The sequence below is a fragment of the Rhincodon typus genome, chromosome 15 (genome assembly GCF_021869965.1).
Source record: "Rhincodon typus isolate 14 chromosome 15, sRhiTyp1.1, whole genome shotgun sequence".
Taxonomy (NCBI): Eukaryota; Metazoa; Chordata; class Chondrichthyes; order Orectolobiformes; family Rhincodontidae; genus Rhincodon; species Rhincodon typus.
This window is the reverse complement of record NC_063346.1, coordinates 26,522,051-26,528,590: the sequence shown is the minus strand read 5'-3', so window position 1 is coordinate 26,528,590 and position 6,540 is coordinate 26,522,051. Positions and strand designations below refer to the sequence as shown.

At 39.0% G+C, this 6,540-nt stretch overlaps 1 long non-coding RNA gene across 1 annotated transcript in view; it reads right to left on the bottom strand.

Annotated features, from left to right (window-relative positions):
• Positions 1-2,126, bottom strand: part of LOC125484956 — a 79,692-nt gene extending 77,566 nt beyond the window's left edge. The window contains exon 1 of the long non-coding RNA XR_007263745.1: positions 1,717-2,126. This is a non-coding gene — a long non-coding RNA (uncharacterized LOC125484956). The remainder of the gene's footprint in view (positions 1-1,716) is intronic.
• Positions 2,127-6,540: the final 4,414 nt, after the last annotated feature.

Below are 6,540 nucleotides of genomic sequence, written 5' to 3'. Positions count from 1 at the left end.
CCTTCATCAGAAAAGGCTTTTCTGATGAAGGGTCTAGGCCCGAAACGTCAGCCTCTCTGCTCCTATGATGCTGCTTGGCCTGCTGTGTTCATCCAGCCCTGCACCTTGTTGTCTAGGTTATTTATCATAAAGCTCCCCAGTGCCATAATATATAAAAAGGTATCAATCTGTGCACCAAGTAATAAATCCAATTACTCCAACTTGTGTGCTGTAATCCATGTTGAGCAGTTCAACTCAGATGGATCAACAGCACAAGCAAAGGTGCCCTTGGTTAGAGAAAGAAAAACAGAATTCCTACCAATATCTGCAATCCACTGACTTCTGTTGGAAAGTGGACATTTTGGCTGCAAAACAAACATGTGGTCACACCGAGGACAGATTTGGATTGATTGCAATGATGATAGAATAGCTTGCCAGTCACTGCCTGCCATGACAAAAGAAAGGAATAAATTGGAACTGAAGAAGAAAAGGATTATTTACAAATCTTGCCTTGCAGTATTTGTGGGTAGAAGCAGTGTTTTACAAGTATATCAAGACAAAAAAATGGGAAGCCCCCAAGTTTGTACTTCTACCAAAAGTGAGTTAATACAGTTGTGACTAGGGAAACAGCAGGAACACTCCAGAAAGGTTGGCTGGGAGGTAAACAAGACCTGTGTCACATTCCTGACCACTATTCAATGACTGATGGAAAGTCAAAGAGTGTCAAAAAAAAACCCAGCTTTAATCTTGACCATTTAGCAATGGGACTATTTATACAAGTTCTTGAGGTTTACTGCGAGGATTAAACACTTCAATAGGCTTTTATGAGGACTACTATCACCCGTGTAACGTAATCACACAGTACAGAATTTAGGAAAGGAAAGCATTGAGGTCATGGGAGGAAAAGAAATAGTAAATTGTTTTACATTGCACTTAATGCTGGAAATAACTCATTCCTAAGGCCCAGAATCAATATTTCAAATGGCAATATCATTCGTCCACATTATATGCTGATTAAATTTTATGCTGCGTTGGGATCTCACAAATAAATATAAACAAGTGTCAGTTATTATCCACTCAATCAAAAGGCCTTAATAATCAGAATGTTATATCACATTAAATGTTTAGCTTTCAGAGGAATTTGTGGTGAAATGCAAAGGCTGCGATCTTTTCAGAAGTGAAAAACACGTTTCTTTATTTTTCTTGGAGGAAAACTAGGTAAATTGATTCGACGTTCCCACTTTCTGTGCAAGCAAACTGAAAAGTGATAGCGAATCAACATCACTATTCATTAGACTATCAGGTTAACCGAATGAGCACAAAATGTCTTCTACAACTTGCAGTTTGTGGCTGCAAGTATGCTTCATATACACACAAGACAAATATTTATTTCGTCTCTGATAAAACATTATTCCAGAGATATAAACTTGGAGGGAGCTTCAATAACAAAGTACTGTACCACAAATAATCGAAAAAAACGTGATCGATCGCACGCTTCGTATAGCTGCGTATCGTTTCAATAAATATCGGAAAACAATATCGGGGGGTGAGAAAGAAAGACAGGGTACACCAATCTTTCCTGCTTAGGACTGAAGAGTATAGGAATACAAACAAAAACACGTTCCCAGCACACCTATCATATTGTGAGTGAGTGAAAGAGAGAGTGTGTAAGTGTAAATTATTTCGGGCTTCTCTCTACTGCTCTTTCAGTTTGCCACAGACCTTCCTTTCACTTACCGCTCCAGTGTGTTGTGGTGGAGGGAGGGATGGGCCCCACAATCCTCACGCGAGTCCCAGGCTGCCGTCTCCCATTCACAATCTCACTGCAGGGCCCAGCCGAGTGTTTTCAGCCCTCAATTCGCAGCACTCCGATCTTGGCCGGAAATTTCTCTTCCTCCCCTCCCCTCCCCCTTTCAACCTCCTTCGGAACAAATAAAACCGAGCATAAGAAACAAAGTCAAAGACACGTCTCAAGACTTTGGACTTTACGACCAACCGCCTCCTCTGTGTCACCACTGCGAAGAGTACAGACGATTAAAAAAGCCGAACGCTTCAATTCTGAGGAAAATAATTTCGAAACATTTAGAAAAAAAACGTTTTCAAACGGCCTTTGACTTTCCGCGGGCCTGCCTAGAACGACCCCACCGATTGGTTCACGCCTGGTCACGCGACACCCAAACCAACGGGCACTGTAACAAAGCTCCCGATTCGTTCAGCCGTCTACCGGAAGGGTTTTGTTTCACCGCAGGGAAAACTAAAGTCATACTAAAATTGAAACTAATCTGCACATAAAATGTAAGAACGTAGTTTGCGAAATAAATGTGCTAAAAGTAATGTTCTCTGAGCGTTGAACTTTGGCCTCCAGAGGACAGGTCGGTTAAATCACGTGACGGGGGTGTCTAAGCCTCGAGCTGATGTCTCGTTGATCTTGTGTTTGCAGTTTCAAGGGTTTTCCTCGAAACGTTAACTGACTTTCTCTCGGCTGCCATAGAATCTCTATAGTGTAGAACAAGTCCACACCGCCCCTCCAAAGAGCATCCCACGCAGGCTGCCCTGTTCCCCTGGCTAATTCCTCATGCCTGGACACTATGGGCAATTTTCGGATTGTGGGAGGAAATAGGAGGCACCCGGCGGAAATCCACGCAGACACGGGGCGTATGTGTAAACTCTACACAGATAGTCGGCCGAGGGTGGAATCAAACTGGGTGTCCCTGGTGTTGTGAGGCAGTAGTGCTAACCACTGAGCCACTGTGCCCCCAATTCTGTTTGATTTTTCCAGCGCTCACTGTTTTTCGTTTCAGGTCTTTCATCCGCAGTTCTCTGCTCTTGTTTGTTTCTTTTCCTCCAACTTGACTATCTTTGTTCTTAATATTTGCATATGGTTTGTAATGGATAGTTTCTGCAACTGTTTTTGCTGCGTTAAAGTGGAAGCTCTTCTGTAATTCCTGTACTGTAGAAATGAATTTAAAGTGATCTCTGCGGGAACCATTTACTTAAATCTTGATATGAACTTTTCAACTTATTAAATGCAGTAAATTCTGGAATTTAAAAATGTAGCTTACTCTCACAGCATTTGGGTTGTCCGTAAAGTTCCATAATTGGATTGCAATTTCCAAAATCTTTCAACTGGCACCTATGACTGAAGCTGCTAGTGTTAATTTGAGAGAGAAACAATAAAATATGGGTAAACTAATACATAAATACTAATGTAATAAGTATGTTGTTAATACTTAAATATTAACGTACTGACTCTTAAGGAGATTTTTTGAGTTGAATGGCATGAAAAGATAAGTACTTCAGAATAAAAGCACTTAAAATTATTGAAACTGTAGCTTGTGCTTTAGGAGTTGCTTCTCGCTTTGCTTCTATTGAACTACAGTGTCCAGAAAATTGTTACATCCTGCATCACAGGACAATCATTGGGGGTGGATAAATCAATCCTGATAGTGGAAAAGAAAATCCTTAAATAGCAAGGTGATGCAAAGCTTTCAATAGTATTTGCTCAGCAAGATTCAATTTTATGTTTTTAATTAACTCACTCATCCAGTTTATTTAAGCAGAAGAATGACACTAATATGTTACAAGAATAGCAAAACAGTCGTTATGGTGCGGAGGCAACAGAAAAATAAAATCTTGGGAAATAATATGACCAATATTTGTTTGTAACTACATGCATTTATGTAAGAATCTTCTGACAAAACAGTGATCAAACAGAAATTTGGCATTGGACCACAGGAGAAGGGAAATCAATATCAGGACAAACCCCGCCCCCCCCCCCCCCCCTGTTTGCAGATAAAATGTATCAAGACGACTCATGGTCTACAGTAGAATTTTTATTTGACATTCAGTTGACCTGTTACAAGATTCCACAGGACAATAGGCTGACAATCTTGCTCTAATTATGGCATAGAGATTAAATTTATTTGCTAAACCTTTCTTTTAAATAAAAGCAAAATATTAAGAGTACCTGAAGGAGTTGTTTCATGGCATAGCAATAGACAAATGGTTGATGTTGTAAAATATCTGTAAAAGTAAAGATTTTTCTGAACAAATCAATTCTTAAAAGAATTTATAATTTGTATAATTATAATTTATACTCCTTGTATTATTGCACTTTTTTTCTACTCATTCACAAGAACAGAGATGTCACCGGCAAAGTCAGCAAATGTTGTGTTAAGAGTCAATTTAGTTATGTGCTCAAGTTCTGTCTGAAACAGACAATTGCATTACTTGGGTCTGGAGTCGCTTCTAGGTAAAACCTTGGTAAAGGCAACAGATTTCCTTTCCTAAAGGACATTATTAACTTTTTTATTACAGATTGATTTAATTAACTGACTTTAAATTCCCCAGCTGCTGTGATGGGATTTGAGCACATATCACCAGATCATAATCCCTGGATTAGTAGTCTATTAACACAACCACTATGCTAACATTCACAATTTTTAATTTGTGATGGAATAAATAATGAGGCAAATTTTCCCAAAGGCTGCCAATTTCAATTCTGACCAGTCAAAATGGTTTACTTTTAGGACAGGTAAATTAAAATTATGTAGGATACCCTTGTTAAAGTTGATTCTACAATCGGTGTTGTAAGAGCATTGCCTAAATTTGAGATAGCTTGATGCCAAGAACTTGTCCAAAAAATGTCAATACATAAAAATAATAGAACGCAAAGGTTCTGAAAATCTCTAGTTTAACAAATGTTCACTCATCAATTGGTCTTGCAGAAACTTCCTCCCTACTCCCAAATTAACAAGGATAAGTAAGTTGTGGTGCTTGTATGGTTAGTTCTGATGAAGAATTACTAGTCTTGAAACCTTAACTTTGCTTTCTTCCCACAATTCTGCCAGACTTGCTGGGTTTCACCGCCAATTTCTGTTTTTTCCTTTGGTTTCAGATCTCAAGCCTCTGCAGTTTTTTTGCTTTATTATATACATTGAGTATATTAGTTTGTGATGAACAGTTATTTGCAGAGATGGAGGATATATATTTTTTAAAATGTTGAACAGTTTAAAAGAATTTCAAGTGTACGGTTAACTGTCTGCATTCTAACGCCCATGAAAGTGACTTCTTCACTTTATCTTTGTTACTGTCGCTTTAGAAAGCAATAAATAGCCTATCAGTAATGCAATGTACAAAGTCATTTTTCTAGTGACTGTTGATTCATTCTGCAGGATGTTTCTCTCTTTTAGCTAGCGAATATCCTACTATGAACAAGAGTACTATTCTTTGAAATTGATGAATTCTCAATGCCTTGAGTTCTGTCGCTGTACTCACATCCGTGCACCTGACAGGAATATGTAAGGCCTAATAAACAAAAAAGACTTGTATTCTATGAATGTGCAATGGTATGTCATGCCAACAACATAATTCCAGACTGGAGTGCCAACTAACTCTGGAAGCACCCGCAACTCACTTATCCTTGTTAATTTGGGACTAGGGAGGAAGTTTCTGCAAGACCAATAGATGAGTGAATGTTTGTTAAACTAGAGATTTTCAATATCTTTGCATTCTGTTATTTCTATGTATTGACTTTTTTTTTTGGACAAGTTCTTGGCATCAAGCCTTGTCAGCGATGCCCATGTTCCAAGATTTTTTCAAATGTCATTTATAATGGCAAATGACTTTCGTTCATACCTCATGGACATGAAGTATTGCCTGGGTGGAAAGGTGATGGCGGATCCAGGCAGGGACATTTGATATCGTCTGCTTCAACTTTGCCTCAGTTTGTTTGTTGCTGAATCTTTTAAAAATGCCCTCCTGGCCAGCCCCCAATTTTCATCCTTCCAAAAAGTTGACCTTATTCAAAACTTTGCTTTCCACCTAATAACTCATCATTCTATTTGACCTGTGCCCCATGCCCAATATGTGGATTCCCAGTCCAACTGCGCTTAATTTCTTATAACGTCTTTGAACAGGTTGATTACAAAATATCTAAATTTAAGGACTCATCTTTCTTTCAAAGTGAATCTATAGGCCCATCTGCCTTCTCAGGTGGATATAATCAGCAAGAACAGATGGGTCTCCCATTTAAATGGCAGCATTTTCTCAGTACAATATTAGAGTGTCAGCCTTGATTCTGATATTGAAGACCTGAAGTAGAACTTGAACTGTCACCCTTCTGACAGAGGTAGCTACTGTCTGAGTCATAGGACAGGAGTCATAATCATATAGCACAGAAACAGATCCTTCAGTCCAACCAGTCCAGGCCGACAATAATCCCAAACTAAATTAGTCCCACCTGCCTGCGCTTGGCCCATATCCCTCCAAACATTTCCTATTCATATTCATACATAAATGTTTTTTAAAATTGTAACTGTACCTGTATCTCTGAAAGTTCATTCCACATGCAAACCACTCTCTGTGTAAAGAAAAAAAGTTGCCACTCATGTCTTATTGTTTTAAATCTTTCTCCTCTCATCTTAAAAATATGCCCCCTCGTCTTCAAATCCCGCACCCGAGGGAAAAGACACCTGCTATTCACTTTATCTATATCCCTCATTATTTTGTGAACCTCTAGCAGGTCACCCCTCAACCAACTGCGCTCCAGTAAAAAATGTC